This window comes from Pimephales promelas, chromosome 8 (genome assembly GCF_988280905.1).
Source record: "Pimephales promelas chromosome 8, fPimPro1.hap1.1, whole genome shotgun sequence".
NCBI classification, from domain to species: domain Eukaryota; kingdom Metazoa; phylum Chordata; class Actinopteri; order Cypriniformes; family Leuciscidae; genus Pimephales; species Pimephales promelas.
The window spans coordinates 32,905,564-32,924,200 of record NC_142776.1 but is presented as its reverse complement, the minus strand read 5'-3'; the positions used below and the strand labels follow the sequence as shown (position 1 = coordinate 32,924,200).

Sequence of the window (18,637 nt, the reverse complement as noted above, 5' to 3'; positions counted from 1 at the left end):
CCTTTTTATTTACAGTAAAAAATTACAGTGACAATATTTACAGGAGACATTTTAGTGATTGTATATTTTGATAAAATTTTAGTAAACCAACCTAGCTATTAAAATCCATTTTGTTATCTTTTTTTTTACTTAAAATCCTTAAGATATGTGTATTATCTTCTCTACTTCTAAAAAGCATATTTACTACTGGTTACTGTAAAATCTTTACCGTAAAATGAGATATTTTATGAATATAAATCTTCTATTGTACAGTTAACTAGTCATAGTTTGTGCTGTAGCATTTTTAATTAAATATTTTACTCTGTTTGAGCTCATTGAAGTTGCTTAAAAATTATGAATAAAATTAGAAATTAGAATTCCTTTAGGATTTTTGACATATTTTCTTTTTTTTTTTAAGCTTCCTTAGTGAGCTGCAGGAAAGCTCTTCCATCAATTTGGTGTGTGTGTGTGTGATCAACTGGAGTGGGCTGTGTGGGCGTTGAACACACTGCTTCGACTGAAGAGCACTGCCTACATCTCAGCACGGCTCTGCTCTCTAGTTATGTCAGTGCAGTAGGCTACTATCTCTTCAGGTATGAGCTTCTAACACAAGATATTTGCCTCTATTGAGTGAATGAACACGGAGACTTGGAGAAATGGAAAGTACTTCGGCCCCGAGAGCGTTTCAGCACCACTTTCACTGGACAGCGCAACAGCTTTTCCCACTTGGTATAGTGCTTTGGGAGATTTGCGTGTGATTTCCATACGTGGGGAATGGAGTTTGTCGAATCGGGGGCCATCGTGCAGCAAACGATTAACGAGATCCCCAAAAATCTGCAGTCGACTGTGTTTAGGTGATCACACGGGAGGTGTTTGGCAACAGCGGCAGCAGATAGAAGAAGGTGAGTGCATGGAAATGGGTCAACTTTGAAAATCTCTCACGGATTCCTTGCAGGAAAAGCATCGCTTGAATCGTTTCGTCGATTTGTTGAAATCAATAGTGACATTTGCTGGATTACACATAATAACAGCGCGGGCACGATGTTTGTGAGACGTTTGGTTTCAACCTATATTTTGGCCAGTAGTGCGGTACTTTTGCAAATCTGATTTTTTTTTTCTCTGCGTTCCTCTGTGAAAAAGGCAGTGTGAAGTTGTGCCCATCACTTTGTTCCAAACAACAGGTTTTTCTGTCGTGCATCAACGCCTCTTAGATTGAATGCATATCACTGATTCATATGCGAATACCCTGTCAGGATTGAATGTTTTTATTAAGGTTTACCGGATAGGTGGGCTTCATTGCAATGAGAATATTTGAACGGAGAATTGTACTTAATTTTGTCTGACATAGTGAATCTCTTGGTCACTTGCAGCTACAGAAATTAGATAAAAGAAGATGGGTCATGGACATTGGGATCTACAAGATATGGAGGAGATCTTTTAAAAATGCAATTTAAGGCGAAACGTGACAAGTTCTTATATGATCTTATACCAAGACAATTCATAAAAATGCTTGCCATATATGTATAGATAAAAATTCTTACCATTTATGCACACTGACTTCAATTTGAGGACAAAAATGTAATTATGTATTAGCCTTTTTTATGTTTTATTATATATATTATAATTAATGGCTTCCATTACTTTCATCCAAAGAATTTCAGCTTTCATATTTCATTTACAATCTTTGTTCAACTATACATTTTTTTTGGCGTAAACACAACGACAATTATCAAAATAACTTGAATTCAGAAATTTAAGCCATGTTTAATAATTTTTGGATTGGTTGCATTTTAACGTATCGTTTTATAATTTGATATGCCGACATCATGCCATTGACCCAGATTTAGCCTGTGGATATCTAGAGGAAGCGAAGATTTTTATCAGCCTTGCAGATGTCATACCTTGAGGCCATCTGGACCAGATGGGCTAGTTTAGACAGTATGTTAGACGGGTTTGCATAAACCTCCAAATGCCTTAATACCATGTTTTGGCATTATTAAAAGCTTTTGCAATCTATAATTGCCACTGGAAATTACCAGAGACAAGTTAAATGAAACACCTGTAAAAGAAAGGAGTTGGGAGGTGTCAGTCGGAGAGAGAGAGAGGGCTGCATGGAAGTGGCGAAACCTTGACTTGTAACTTTGTTCCACAATACCGTATGGCACGACATTGTCAGACCTAATGAGTCAGCTATGTAAAAGCATACACCTACATGATGTGCTTGAACAATGTGTGATGGAGTTGCACTGACTTTTGTAGTATGGAGAGGCTGTCGCAGCAATGACTCACTCCCTGGGTCTTTGTGAGAGAGCTACAATCCCATTGATCATAAAGGAGCACCGAGCACTGCATTTCCCTGTTTTGCCACTGCAAAAAGACTTTTCTAGGACCTCTGGTAGAAAAAGGGTGTATAATAGAGAAGCATGTCTCTCTGTATGTTTAGCCTAGAGCAGTATGAAGTCACTTCTTTAGACTTCATTAGTCCAGAGAAGCTTTTAAAGCAATGGAAAGAGCTTTAGCTTGGAACGCTAAGGTCTGGCGGTTTCAGAGTCCGCCAAGATGGCTCTATTACATAATTGAATGAGCTAATGAACTTTTCCATCACGGCGATAGGGAAGTCAGGAAAACTGGTGCGGTGCCAACCCGAAAGTTTTGTCCTGTGACAAATATTTTTTCTCTATAGCCACTGGATGACTTCAATCGCCGAAGTGTGCGTTTGCACTCCTCCTTACGAGTCCGATCACGCACCGCCGTGTACGTTCTGCAAGGTAAAAAAGAGAAAGAAACAATACTAGGTTTTATGCATTATTCATTAGTTTTCTTAGGACTGTAGCTCTGTAAATGCCACCTGACCCTGAGTTTCCTCCAGGTTGAGAGTCTGTATCGTTTAATTTTGTTTATCCACATCTCACAACACAGTCGGACTGAATAAACTAAGTCATAATAACGCTCTTCCTTCACCTACTGTCACCATCCTGTTCTATAGGCAGCAAACATGATGCCAAATACATTTTGAATTATCATACATGGCAGTATGTCAATGTTTGTCATCATTTGAGTTACCAACTGCTGACAGATGGCCAAAAGCTGTTTGTTAGCAGCTAAATAACTCTATCAATAGCTTCCATTTTCTAAAGTCCTTGTTTTAGGAACAACTCGTGATATTTCTGTGGTGTGAAATAGATTGGCAGAGATCCATAAAGTTTACTTATGAGTAATGGTCATGAGCTACAACCGATAATGAAGCTGCAATTAGATTCAGATTAAACGTAATTCAGATTGACTACTGATGTTGGAGGATTGGCATAACGCAACCAGAAATGATTATAATGATGCTTCTTTTTTTTTTGGATCGGAACTCTTGCTTGAAAAAGAAACGCTGAGGGTGGATAATGGCAGGCCTACTTTATTCCAATGCAACAGTCAGGGGATCACACTGTGATATGATATGATGTGGGAACTCAGTCTTTGTGTTTTCACTGAATGTTGTATTTTTAAATCTGTTGCCTGCTGTTCCAACACATTCTCACCCCAAGGCGTCACCTTTGACCATGCTTCAATATTTGACGTTTTAGGCGCCCTTTAGCGTCACTTACATGACGCGATCCTACGGCGTCATCGACCTGACGCTAAAGGAAAGCGTCAGTTAGAGGACGCGGTTAGGTTTAGGTGTGGGGTGGAGGTAGGGTACACGCGATCCTAGGGCGTCATCTAACTGACGCTAAAGGGCGCCTAAAGCGTCAGATATTGAAGCATGTCCAAATAATAGTTAGGTGACGCCTTGGGAGTGAGAATGGGCTGGCTGTTCAGGGCCAGAGCTCAGGCCTAGATTGAATCAACACATTCTCACCCCAAGGCGTCACCTTTGATCATGCTTCAATATTTGACGTTTTAGGCGCCCTTTAGCGTCACTTACATGACGCGATCCTACGGCGTCATCGAACTGACGCTAAAGGAAAGCGTCAGATAGAGGACGCGGTTAGGTTTCGGTGTGGGGTGGAGGTAGGGTACACGCGATCCTAGGGCGTCATCTAACTGACGCTAAAGGGCGCCTAAAGCGTCAGATATTGAAGCATGGTCAAATGCTTCCCAACTGACGCCTTGAGAGTGAGATGATTGAATATCACAGTTTGAACGTGGAAAAATCTGTCGTGCATGTGGATGAGACGTCTTGTTTTCAGCTTCTGCCCACGTGTTGAAGTCGCTATCGTTGGCCAGAGAATGAGCGTCCTTCTTTAAGATCAAAAACCTTTGCTTGAGGAGGTTTGACTGATATCGCAACTTAATTACTTAAACCAACTGACTAAGCATAAAGACACATTCGGACTCAATTTAGCCCTGTTTCTGAGGCTCCTGCTTATGGATTTTCTGCCCACATTATCTGATGACACCCTCTGGCACAGAGGGCTAGGAGAGGAGACTGTGTATTGAGTGTAGTGTGATAGCCTTTAGCGGGTCATCGCCTACATCTGTTTTTCACATCAGCACAGTTCAGAGTGGCATGGCTTTATCAGATGCAGACTCCCCATCACCCTTTTTTTGCGCTATCTCTCGCCTCTATTTCTTGCCCTCGCCTTCACAGGCTGGGGAAATTCAGTGTCTGCTGCAGACTTGTGACATGAGATAATTTAAATTAAGATCATTGGCCAAATATTAACAGGTCTTGCATATTTAAAGCGATGCAAGCTGCAACATGACAGCTCAAGTCAGAAGTGTTAGCTGTGAAGATTCACAGAAAAAAAATGGCTGTCAGGAAAATGAAATATTAAAATCAGTCAGATTTATGCTTTATTAACTCTTAACAGAGTTTAAAAAAAAAAGCCAGCCAGTGAAGTATTTTTGATTATTTTCACTAAACTTTCATGGCCCCCCAGAATATTTTGTTGTATGAATATCTGAACATGCAATATGTTGAAGGAAAAAACAAAGCCTCTTCTTAAAAATCAAAACAAAAAAAACTTAGCTTCTAAATTCTAGCTTTTTTTTGCGATCAACTATTTATTGTCTTTAGAAACAAAGATAAAACAAGCATCTACAAAAAAATAAATAAATAATAGACAGGGAAGGGGGAACAACAGACACATCAAGAAATGTACAGTATGACAGAGAACATAGCATAAGACAAAAAAAAAATATATATATATATATATATATATATATATATACTGTATATAGCAAAATAAAATAAGAAATCTTAATACAATCATTCCTTTATATAATCCAACGTTTTTGAAGAAAAACATTGCCATGCACCAACGGTGAGTCTTTTTTTTCAGTCAACACTTGAATGTGGGAAAGTTTCATTAAAAAAGCAACATATTAAACAAAAAGCTGAGAAAATCGTGTTTTTGTCAAAGACTACGGTATGTCCAGATAGGATTCAGAACGATTCACAGCATATATGGGCTGCGTTTAACTCTTAGACAACTTTTAGACAAACACTCGCAAACTTCCCTAAGCACTAATCCCCGCTGCCATTTTGAAGTGCTTTTAACTTCGTCAAGTGCACGAGGGAAGTTTATTAGGACAGACGAGGTAGCGAGTCTACTCAATATAGTACACTTCAGGCAGACCCATAGACCATAATGCAACATGAAATTCATAAAAATGTAATAAAAAAAACCAAAAAAACGGTATAAATCTGCTCCATTGGGGATTCCAAGTGATCAAGAGCTTAGGGTGTTCCATTTAAACACATTGCAAGGGTTCCACCAGTAGTGGGCGTTGTGTAAGCAGTGGTGTAGCCTACATACGTGTGAATGAGACGTTAGCGAGAGAGGGGCATACAATCTTTTATTTAAATGCAGCCATGGAGTAGATCGCTACTGTCAACACCCCCACGCTCTGAAGTCCTGTATCTGGGTCAACCTTTCATTCAGTAACGTTGGGTAGTTTTGATTTATATGCTGTTTAATGTTTAATTATTGTGTTAACTTATGCATCTGCTATCTCTTTTTCTGCTTTTTGCATGTGTTTTGGTCTGAGATCCTGTAAGAGGTTTAATAGCGTCCCCTACTGTATACCCTTGTGGGGTCTCATGAATGATGGAAAATTCTGTCAATAGTGGGAAATAACACAGTCTCATCCCAAGTCGTCATTGGGATGTCTTTTGACCATACGTCAACATCCGCCTTTCTTGGATAGGCCTACCCTTAAACGTCGATTAGTTGATGATCCCGGGCCGCTTTACCTTTAACATGAGTTTGGTGACAGGGTAGGTTTAGGTCTGGGGTAGGGTTAGGATCCGATAACGTGATCTAACCGACGTTTAAGGGTACCCTAAAAAGGCGGATGTTGACGTATGGTCAAAAGACGTCCCAAGACGTCAGTCATATGACGTCATGGGATAAAAATTTGCCCTCTTAAAGGGCTAGTTCACCGACATTTTTTAATTCCGTTGTCAATTTATGTCGTTCCAAACCCATGACTTTCGTTCATTTGGGAACACAAAGAGATTTATTTCCCTTCATTAAAAGTCTATTCACCCAAAACTCTTTGTGCGATACATATTACCCCTTTTTTAAGGGTTCAATAATAAGAACCCTTTAGGGTTCTTTGTAACCAGGTTCTATATGGAACATTCTGGCTTCATTCATTATCATTTGTTTTGTCCTTTCCAGATCAAATGTTTCATATTATTGACAAACATCAAGACCCTAAAATGTATTTATGAATGATCACAAAATTCAAGATATGGAGGTTAGAAAATGTGTATTTATATCATTTTATGTAGTTAATCAATATCACATGAATGTGCCATTTCAGTTTTTCTCCTCCAAAAATCAGCTTGATTAAACAACAGTTTAATAAACATTAATTTAATTACCACTACAAAATGTTGCAGAATAATGTAATATATGAATGAATAATAGCCTATAAAGAACCTTTGTGCCAAAAGGGTTCTTTCTTGTCATTATAGAACCTTATTTAGCATAAAAGGTTCTTTGGAGTTGAGTAAAGAACCCTATGGTCATATATAGAACCCCAATGAACCCTTTTTTCTAAGAGTGTACTTGCTTGACATGTGAGTACAAACCTCAATAGTTCTCAATGGCTAAAGTGACACCAGCATAAACCTCATTGCCTTGTAACTGATGACAGAATTTTCATTTTTGGGTGAACTAACACTATTGGCCAGATAGAAAAAGTGTGTCTTTTGTAATCTATAATTAAAATATTTAAACTTTAAAATTACTGCTCATATAGGGTGTCCTGGCTATTGCTTTACATTAACTTATAGACAAATAGCTATTAATGCATTGTTTTTGCACCATCGTGGTATGAAATGCTCACTTTTCACATTGTAATCATTTCCTGGTGGATAAAATCATGTCCAGTCTTACATATATTTTGTTTTGAATATCCTGTTTCATCGTAAATATGTGACATTATAGGACGCAAAATGGGTTTGCGAATGAATGCCTTTTCATATTGAGTTTAAAACAAGCAATTTTCTTCTCAGTTAGATTCATCTTGGTGTAATGATGTTTAGGTACCTTTACTCAACAACAAGACCTAGATTTTCAGTAAAAGAGAGATGTTCAGATGTTAGTTCAGTGCTTCGGTATATGATTGCGTGAGTGTGTAATGAGACATATTGGGTCATATTGAGTGTCTTCATTCCAGACCATCTGCTTTAGGCGACCCTGGCCAACTGCTCGAAGACTAGGGGGAGCGCAGCACTAGCGCCGTCGCCGTCCCCGACAGTGTTTCTCAATCCACAGCGTGCACAGCAAAAATGTTCCTATGTGCTCCATTACTGCAAATGGGCCGTGTAGTGTTTTGGGTAAGAGGATCTGTGGCACAAGATCGTACCCCCCCACACACCCCCACAGAAGAACTCAATGGACTGTATAAAACAGAGAACTCAGTAGTCTGGCTTGCGCTCTGCATCGGTTCATTTCAGAGCGATGGTTGCAGGGTATTGTCCACCTCTCTAGTGAGAGCCAACTCATTAGGCCCCTTTCTGCATGGCCGTCGGGATGCAAGGCACACGCGTCTCTTCAGAAGTGCTCCTCTTTCTCCAAATTTTCTGTTAAATCATCTTTGTTTGCTCGACTGCACTCGGAGCTTGATTTAGGACTTGCTTGAAAAGCAAAAAAAGATATTTTTGTTACCCACAGTGATAAATGGTGTGTAAATGGTCATTAGTCATATGGCAGAACAGTGACAAAAAAAAAAACAATGACAGGCAAATTAAGAAGAGGCAATAAATCATGTTACACTTTAAAAATTTGAGATCGTCTGCATAGAAATGGTATCGGTGTAATCAAAATCTTTTATAAATGTCAAAATGAGCAAATGAACGAGAATACAGTGGGCTCCAAAAGACATTAAAAATCTTTTAACAAGTAAAATGAGGACACAATACTGAACATTATGATTTTTCTTGATCACCAATCAAATAAACAAGTTGGTATTTTGTATATAACATTCTCAATGCTCTAGATTGCTTCCAGAACATTCTCAGATCTTGATAAACTGTATGGATCATTATGTTTTGCACAAACCTGTAGGTTTCATGTCAGCTTGAGTTCTGCTGTTGTTAAAGACTTTTCAAATTTTCTTTACAACTTTCTTTAGTGTGTAATGTTGAGGTTTGAGCAGGAAAAAAAAGTTCTGCAACGTTACAGAGCTCAAAGACACTCTAAAAGGGAGTTATTCTAGTTATTCATGTAAACAGCCCCTAAACTAAATTAATAACTAATGTTTTTTACAATGAAAATGAATCAATGATGAACTCACATAAACCAGACCGGGGCTTTCTTCTAGAGCTGCTGTATAGCCAAAACAATCTTTGTTGCATTAAAGGGATAGTTCACTTTAAAATTAATTTTTGATATGTTTTAGCTTACCTCAAGGGCATCCAAGATGTAGTTTCCACTGTATTTTCAATTTTGATATTTTTCGGTCAAACCGTTGTTGTCTATCAGTCATATAATACAGGTTTAGGGGGTCCTCCCTCGGTTCACCTCAAAGAGCATACACAGAGAAGTCAAAATTAAACATGATTGAATGACTCGTAAATGCATTATATGACTGATAGACGACAACGGTTTGACCGAAAAATACTGTGGAAACAAAGACACCTACAGTACATCTTGGATGCTCTTGAGGTAAGCTAATACATTTCAAAAATTAATTTCAAAGTGAACTATCACTTTAATTTCTCGTTATCTCCGTAAAGCTGCTTTGAAACAATTTGTATTGTAAAAAGGGCTATATAAATAAAGGTGACTTGACTATATATCAGTAAGCACTCCCTGAAACACCTCGATTAGTCTTCAGTTTTCTTCAACGTACGTCATAATTAATTCCCACCCGTCGCATACAAGAAAAAAAAGAGTTAGTCAGTAGTGTGTTGAAACTCATGGGCGTGACATTTCCGAAGCACACTCGAAGCATTTGACAAATCACAACACAGTATTCGAGCCGACCAATCAGACCAGATTGGACTTTTCAGAAAAAGGGTCTTCATAGAGACCGAAACTAAACAGAGCGTTACTGAAAGCCTAGGAAGAGAGGTGCTGCAGCAATTTAAAATATGTGAAAAATAAACATATATGAATTTTTTTTTTTTTAATTTAAGCATGAAAAACTATTCAAGTAATCTCAAATATGCTGACTCGAAAGCAGGTCAAGTAAGACCGCGCGGTTACAAACACAAAAATAGATTTTCATCAGAAAATAATGCAAAATATAAGATTCACTCAATCAAAATATCAGATTTATACAACAGTTTACCATCATCTGATTGACTCTATGCTGTAATTTTGCCTCTGGAGTAAAACGCAGCATTAACCCACCTGAGGAGATTCTGTGTTGTTGTATTGATCTTTGCCCTTGCTACCCACGTAGCATGAATTAGCCTGAGCAAAGATCTTTATTAGCCCAGCCCACACGAATCCTGCAGTGTGATTTCAACTATATATTCCCGGATATTCAAGAAAGCAATGCAACAGTGCCTGCGTCCTGCGGAGACTTTGTGTCTGTCGAACGGTGCCTTATGTCAGGTTGAGCGACGGACCCCCGTATGAGCGCCTCATGTGAAATGGTGTGTGAAATGAGCACATTTAACTAGCCCACCAGTATCATGCTCATTCCTGGGCTGGGGCAGACTTACAGCCAAAGACTTGCTGTCCTGACACTGCCAATTGGATCATATTCTCCTGCCTATCTCATGCTGCCAGATTATGTATTTCCCTTTTGTCTCTGACCCCTGGGGTGAGGGGCCTCATGTAGAGGTTAAATGAAAATGATCAGCTCCTCGCCCACCATCTAAAGCGAATCCACGGTGACTGGGAACACGGACATCACTATGTGCTTTATAGAGCGAGCGAGCATCATTCACACTTGCGCTTTCAGTGCTTCAAATGAACCGTTGCGATAAGTGATTTTTTTCACCCGACTTTTTTTTTTCTTTTTCACACAAATCACTTGATGTGTCTTCCCTAAATGGGAAAAAAAGGTATCTCGCCACAAAGTGTGACTGTTTTGAAATCACTGACCTATACCTACAGTAGTAACGTGACTAGCCCTGGCCTTTTTTTTTTTTTTTTTCAATTTTATGTACATGCTCTGCAGCAATTTTAATTGCAATTAATTTAATATCCATTGCTGTGTTTTAATACCCTTTCTAATGTGTAAAAGTGATGTGACAATTAAAGAAACAGTTCACCAAAACAATAAAAATGTTCCCTCAAATTGGACACAAAAGAAGATATTTTGAAGAATGTTGGTAATCAAAAATCTGACAGTAGACATTGACTTTCATAGTATCTTTTTTCCTATTATGGAAGTCTATGGGGACTATCAACTGTGATGTTTTTCAATCTGCTTTCGTGTTCAGCAGAATAAAGAAACTCGTGCAGGTTTGGAACAACTTGAGGGTAATGAAGTTTTTTTTCTTTCCCTTGTCAATATTGTTGTGTTAATTCACAAAATAATTTAGATATATTTTTAAGTTAGGGTTGCGTGAAATTCATGCTGATTTTTGGACACAGTAACTTGTTTGTAACTTGGCCCTGGTTTACACTCACATGTCATTGCAATTCTACCCTAGTTTAAATGAAATTCAAATGAAGTCACTGAGATGAAATTCAAAAGCATTCTCGACTCGGTTCGGAATGGCACATTATTCTGGTATGTTTATGTTTCAGAAACTGCTGAATGTAATAAGGAAATCCCTTTTTTATATAAGTATTGGTTTATGCCACATGATTCCGAGACACTTTTTTTGGTGTTTTGTTTTTTACAAGCCTGTTGGGCTAATTTATTGTTTTATACTAAGAACATTTTCAGTAGTTGAGTCATGCTCTGATGTCTAAAATTGAGCATGGGCTCAGCTTCTCATGTTGAGTCTAGTCATGCTCCTGACCTACATCAAATTTTCTTTGCGTTTCCTTTATCTTCTTGAAGTGAGCAAAAAAGCTCACTCAATCTCTCAAATTCACTAGATGTAACAGAATGGCAGCCGTTAGGGCAAAAATAATGAAAGAAGCCCTTGAATGTAAGCCCAGCCCTGATGGCGAACTGGAGCCGGTGAACTGATAGCGACAGTTTGTTCTCTTTCGCCTTCTGATTTCGCAATACAAACCCACAGTTGGGGAGGAGTTGCCTCTTTCAAACCTAACAACTCTAACAATGCTCATTAAGGAAATAGAGAGGACATGCCTCAGTACTCTAAACCCAAGCTTTGATAATGAGATGTAATTATTTACTTTGAGCAGCCCCAATTAATAATGCATGGTCTGCAACCTAGAGAGAAGGGTTGCGCTATAATTCTCCACCAGAGCTGTATTATGAAGCCGGGTAATTGTCATGAGTGTACTAGAGGAAAAAGGCTTCTCCGATGTTATTGAATCCGGGAGTTCTCTTACGAGAGGTTCTCTCATACTGCGTGATATCTTACGCTAGGGGAAAACCTCTTTTCTACGAGATATTGAAGCCAAAAAGCCTATCGAGAGAGGTCCTTGGTGACATCAGATCGAATGCCAAAGCGGGCGTGGCCTGAGCCTGTAAATATAGCTTGATAGGCTGATGATATCTGATTTTTCAGATAAGCTTAAGCATCGCTGGGTCCGGAGCGAAGAAGCCACGCCGTCTTAGAAAAAGCTTTTTGCAGAACGAGGCTTTGCATCTGAAGCCGCTGGCCTTCATCTTGCCGCCTTCAGTCGCCATACCTATTACGCTTTCCGGCATTTATACCATCAACCGTTTGGATGGATGTTTCTTACAAAAGGACTGTGTAACTCTGTCTCAGCAGCTTTCACCGTTGTGGACGGTGCTAAAGACAGAGGATAACACTTTCTTCCTCCAGTAGAAGAAGCTGTAGGTGCCCATCTTTGCCCGCCCTCTGTTGGACGGCGAGCTAAGACGGCGCTACATTCCAAAGCTTGCCGCACTACTTCTTTTCACACCGCGAAATCCGCTGCACAGGCCATTGGGCGGGAACATTGCTTCCCTAACCATTGCTGGGAGACACCTACTGCTGACGTTATCCGAGATGCCGGACGCGGAGCACTCCGCTTTCCTCAGCACGTCCATCTCCCCAGCTGGCCTCTTTGGATCATCCGTTAAAGATTTTGCGGATAGATTCGCTGAGGTTCGGAAGACGTCACAGGCTTTGAAGCATTTTGTTACCAAAGCGCTCTAGCCTCGCAGCAAATCGCCCAAAACAGCCGTCTGCCCGATGCTCCCAGCCACAGTCTCTGCCCGCTGCCGCTTCACAGCATCATCAAGCCCAGGACCATATTGGATTTGGCCGCCATCTTGGTCTCAGGGACCATTGGCTTGAGAGCCCTGGCTAAATCATTTCTGTATGCCCTCAGCTACATCTGTGCCAAATTTGGTGCTTGTAGATGAATTTACACAAACAATGGAATGTAAGGCCCCATTCTACAGCCCAAACTGCTTTTTTGGACAGTGGCCATATTGGAATTGGAGGATCAAGGGGTCCAGATATACTGGGTCATAAATATAAACATTTCTGTGTGTTTCCCATGATCAATTAAGCTGAAAAACACATCAAGTTTGTATTTGTAACTCATGTGGTTCAAAAGTTATAGCCGGAACCCTTTTCGGGCAGCGGCCATATTGGATTTGGCCGCCATCTTGGTCCTGAGGGCCGCTGGCTCCGGCGCCCAAGCTAAATCATTTCAATATGGCTCCGGTTTGTTTCGCCTCAAGGTCGATCAGAAACGCGTCACAGCTCGGAAACCTTGGAGGTCAATCGACTGGTACCAGTCAGGAATAAACCAGGGGACTTCCTCGAGTGCGAGAGTGGTGTCCACAGACGCCTCCACCTCTGGATGGCGCTGCTCAATGGCAAACCGTTCTTTGGCCAGTGGTCAGAATGGGAGAAACTCCTACACATAAAATGTCTAGAAATGATGGCAGTCGACAACGCGCTGAGGCGTTTTTGTCCCCTTTTAAAAGGTCACCACGTTTTGGTCTGCCTGGACAACATGTCAGTGGTGGCCTACATAAATCACCAGTGTAGTGTCAGGTCCCGAAATCTTTACAGGCTGACGGAACGGTCCCTGCACAGCACCGATAGGCTGCTGCAGTTACGCAGGACAGCCAATGGGCACGTGAGCAACACGTTTTACATTTAATTCAAAATTAAGAATCATTTTTTGGCTTCAATATCTCGTGGAAAAGAGGTTTTACCCCTGCGTAAGATATTACACTCTTAGAAGAAAAGGTTCTATTTAGAACCTTAAAAGGTTCTATCAGCGCTATGTATTTATAACCCCTAAAAGGTTCTATACACTCTTAAAAAAGGGTTCCTCTGGGTTGTATGTAGAACCCTGGGGTTCCATACTTGGCCAATAGAAAAATGGTTCTATATAAAACCATTTTGGAGTTCCATATATGAAGCAGGGGATGGAACCATTTCTTGTAAGAGTGTACGCAGTACACTGTTCCCTCTTCTAGAGAGAACCGAGGCTACGTTAGTAACCGAGTACGTTTTCTTCCCAAGCCTCCCTCTTTGCATGTGCACGCATTTCTGCAGACCTTAGTCAGGGTAGACGCCTTTTTTATTTTTTATTTCACACAATAAAAATCAATGCTGTGAGGTATAGATGTAAAGTCCCTTTAGGCATTACTGTATTAAGATTCAAAGGTACATTTTTTGGAAAGATTTATTTTCCATGTAGCACCGGTTGAGCATTCAGCACTACAAGAGTACAACCCGTTGAACATCAATTGATATTCCCTCTAAACTGCTTGCATGTTGCTCCCGCGCAAATCCGCAGAAGGCAGGCTCAAAAACATGTGGGAAAAAGCAAGAGATTTCTTGAATCAGACCTAACTGAACGGGCAACATTTCAATTGGAGCACATCCGAATGTCCATTGATTTTTCTTTCTTTTTTTTCTCACTGAAACCGGAGCTGTGAGAATTTCTGTATCCACAAACAGTGCGAGAAATTCATAGTGGCAGTGTGGCACATTCAGAAGCCCAAAGAGGTCATGCATTATTGCCATGAAATAGAATGCATCGACATTCTAATTGTAGCTTTTCTTTTAAGGTTTATTTATAGTTCAAACTTTATATATTTAGAAGAAACTGTTTAGGAATTGATGTTGTGATGGTTTCTATTAGAAACGGTGATGAGATTTGGAAAATAACCTAATTATTCTATGAAAAAGGCTGTTTAGTCACTGGCCCATTTTATCCACCCCAGGCATTGAATTCAGTATCTCATATTTATATTTTATGAATGCAGTATCCATAGATGAGCACATACCCACACAACCAGCACACACATACTCATATACATAAATCAGCATTTTTATTACAGCAGTTGTTATTTAAAAATTACAATTATACATAAACGAAATGATAAGGAGGAACGTTACATTAAAATACACACTATTGTGTGTGAGTGTGTTTGTGTGCCTCACACACTAAGGTGCACGCTTACAAAAGTAACTATAAGTCACTGTAAAAAAAAAATATTTTCATGATTTGTAATCACAACATTTTTAACTTAGATAATTGATGTAGTTCAGATAACATAATATTTAGAGTTTCTGTTGATGAAATTAATCTCCTTCATTGTATTAACTCAATTTTTCCATTTCAATGAACTTAGAATTTTAAGGCAACCAGGTTACTTTTTTTAAGTTAAACCAACAATATTTTTTTGTAAAGGAAGTTGTATTTTAAAGTCACCATGAAGCATGAAATCAAAATGGATTTTTTAAATGTAATATTGCACTATTTATTAAATGATTTATCCATGCACATTGTCATTTTTTTTCATTATTTTCCCCTCGTAATCTTTAATATAAATAACCTCCCCTTTCCTTTTGCAGCAACGCCTCTTTTCTTCTTTGATGTTGTGTTTACTGGCGCGAGGGCGGGGCAATCTGTCACTCACATGACATCACAGCAATAGCAAACCACAACCATCCAATCAATCCCCCATGGCTAAAATCAAGTCCCACCCTACATTTTTTCTTGTTCGAGAAGCAATCTCACTCAAACATATGTGTCACAAAACACCCGTCTTTAATGTTAAATCAGTATCACTTTATTTTACAGTCCTGTTTCGCACTCATTAACACATTTATGGAAGTGGATTTTTTTGTAATGCGTGCTGTACACTAAAGTAAACATATTTTTGATAAATTAAAAGAGTGTCTGTTTCTTTATTGACAGTGGTTTTGCTGTATAATTTCATTCCAATTTCACCTGTGCATAGCGCTGGTGACATGGAGTGGGACGTCTGACTTTGATTTATATTTTTATACTACTTTTTAAGGGGTGTTGCTGAGCAAGAATAGAAATTAGGCAAAACATGCTGGACAGTACATCATTCACAGCCTTGTCGAATTGAATATTATCTATTGAGATCATCTTTCTGAGGAAGGACATACTCTGTATGAAGATATGTTAGAGATTCAGATGTGCCTGAAGACATCTCTGGATTGGCTAGCTTGCTGGAGTCCATACATGTCTCAGCAACACTGTGTTGTTAATGATTTGTATACTCTCTCCGGCACTGCAGTACATGAAGATGGTAGCTGTATCCATGGGGCGTCATCCCATCACTGCATATATTACTCAGTTCTTCCCTTTGTTTATCAGTGTTTCTGCAGAAGCACAGCTTCAGGGGCTGTTCTCTGATCTTTTCTGGCCCAGAGAAGTACGTCAGACCTGTGTTGAGGGAGTCATGGCGCTGTAGGTGAGACCAGGATGAGCATAATGCTCTTACCTTGAATACATTCTGCAGGCGTCCAGCAAGTGCTTGTTATAGTGTTTCTGTTGGATTTTACAGAACGTGTCCTCACAAAAGCACACGGCATCTGATTATTCCACGTATGCGGTCAGTTCTAGATCCACACAATGGAGGAATATATGAAACATAAAGAAAGGAAAAACTCAAGGGGAGATGTCAAAACTTCTTTCGTTACTTACAATATATTTACACCCTTTCACTCTGTTCACAAATAGAAAGAACCATAAGAATACAAATTACCACTGGAGCCGAATAACCAAAAGCAATAAAACAAAAAGAGATCTGAGAAAATTTAGAAATCTCTATGAACAAAAAAATACACTCGCTGCTCCCTCACTTACTACCTATCTAACAAAAACCCAAAATAACCCAAAATAAAAGGAAAAGAAGTGCTATAAGGCTTCTTCTTATTATTATCAGAGTGATTTTGGGACTTATGATCGGAGTGATTTTGGGACTTTCTTCAGTGACACAGACGAAAATGAGTTCAGCTTTAGGAGGGGAAGAAGAAGGGCATGATAAGGACACTGAGAGAAAAAGAAAGATGTAGATGAGGAGAGAGCAGGTATTGACAAAATAATATAATGCCCACTGACATGATTTTAAAGCTATTTATTAGCCTCTTGGGGGCTTCAAAAGTCTTAAATTGCACATATAGGTCAGAGAATCAATTTTCTCAGGGAGCATGCCCCTGGACCCCCCTAAATACCTCAGATTTTAATGCACATGTCCGTGGCTGAGGCTGTGGATGATAATGTGGGCTGGTGTGGCTACAGTGCCAGGGCTCAATTTTTGTCCTAGTGTTAAGCAATTTTAACATAGTATCATCAGTGTAGATGGCCCAAAATTAAACCATTAAAATATCAAGTCAATAAGTGATACTTGGTGCCACAGCGACACTCTTGACCCAAAAAGTATTGGTATATCACGATACTCAATGTTATATATTTATATTATAATATTATATATATTTGAGGGTTCCCCTACCCGCCAAATCCCACTTTAACCACCGAACATAGCCGTATTTAATAATTTGCTAAAACTGTTTAAAGTTGAAACATATACATATATAATAACACACAACAACAGCATTTTTATTTTTTAAATGAAAGTATTTTATTAGCAATATTTTATTTTATATATGCCATCTTTAAAAAATGTGCTAAATGCTGCTCTAGATTTTGACTTTTTGAGTTTACTATGATTTTTTTTATGTTATTGGTGGCATTTTGCATACTGATCAATCTAATATTATTTAAAGCTGTCATCCTAATTGAGATCTGTGTTGTTTTTGTGCCTGATACTCCGATTGCTTGTTTGTACTGTATGTATCCTGCTTGTAATGTGACCATGGAAAGCATGTGTTTACTGCACTGCAATAGATCCTGCTAGTCATTCGCTTATCCTCATCTATCTGTATACAACCAGGGTTGTAACCCTTGTATTACCGTCAAAAGTCAACAAGTGCTTTACTCCCCAAAGCAAGTGAGGTTTAAGTGCATTTCTGTTGAAGACGATGCCCTCTGAGTCTGAAATAAAGATACGTATTTGCTAAAATGTAAATCAGAGCTGACAAATAGGAAAATCCTTAAGTAATTTAACATGTTAATGCATTTCTGTCATATTTCAGAACATGGCTCACTCATTTGAAATTCAGCTCCTCCAGCTGCATGCTATCTGACAGTGATAATGGTAAAATGGCAAACTCCCCAAGGATATTAGATAGACATGCATACACTCACACACACATACTGGGGTAGAGGCAGCGAAATGAGTGATGTTTGAAAGCTTATGGCTGCACAACGTGGGTGTTTTCTCTTTGTCTTTCCCACGGGGGATGCTCTTGTTGTGTTGCGGGGGTAGCTTCGGCTCTTAGATGATTGAAAAGCACCATCTTAGTCCATAAAAAACAAGCTCTTTCACTTTCCCTCCCGTCAGGATATGCAGAGCAGTGGCTTGCCAGTGTCTTTGGCTTCTGAGCCATCGTGTGTACAGAGTCACTGTCTTGATTCCCTTTTGGAAGAGCTTAAAATGGCTGCAGGCACTTTGCTTCCTCCTGCTCTGAGGAAGCCTTTCACATTTGTCACTGACAAACGGATTCGGCAGCACTTGTTGCGCTATGGAAAAGAAAAGGGACAATATAATGGATAGCATGCCTAGCATAAACACGCAGCAGGATTCCAAACAAGGTTGACCACTGACTGTGTTAACTATGTACTGTGAAACATCGGCAAGGCGACAGTCTGCCTCTCGCATATGCAATTTATAACTATTACTTGGGCAAATGTCAGGGAAACGCTCTAGCTCCTTGTGCTAGATAACCATGCCATACAGCCATACGTACATTTATTCATATGTTTGAAGTGATATCATGAATTATGTTAATGAATCAATGTGATTTAAATTA

At 39.3% G+C, this 18,637-nt stretch overlaps 1 protein-coding gene across 1 annotated transcript in view; it reads left to right on the top strand.

Annotated features, from left to right (window-relative positions):
• The first annotated feature begins 492 nt into the window (after positions 1–492).
• The window catches only part of grm4 (glutamate receptor, metabotropic 4), a 177,872-nt gene continuing 159,727 nt past the window's right edge, over positions 493–18,637 (top strand). Inside the window, exon 1 of the mRNA XM_039693054.2 lies at positions 493–881. The gene's annotated coding sequence lies outside the window, so the exon portion shown is untranslated. The remainder of the gene's footprint in view (positions 882–18,637) is intronic.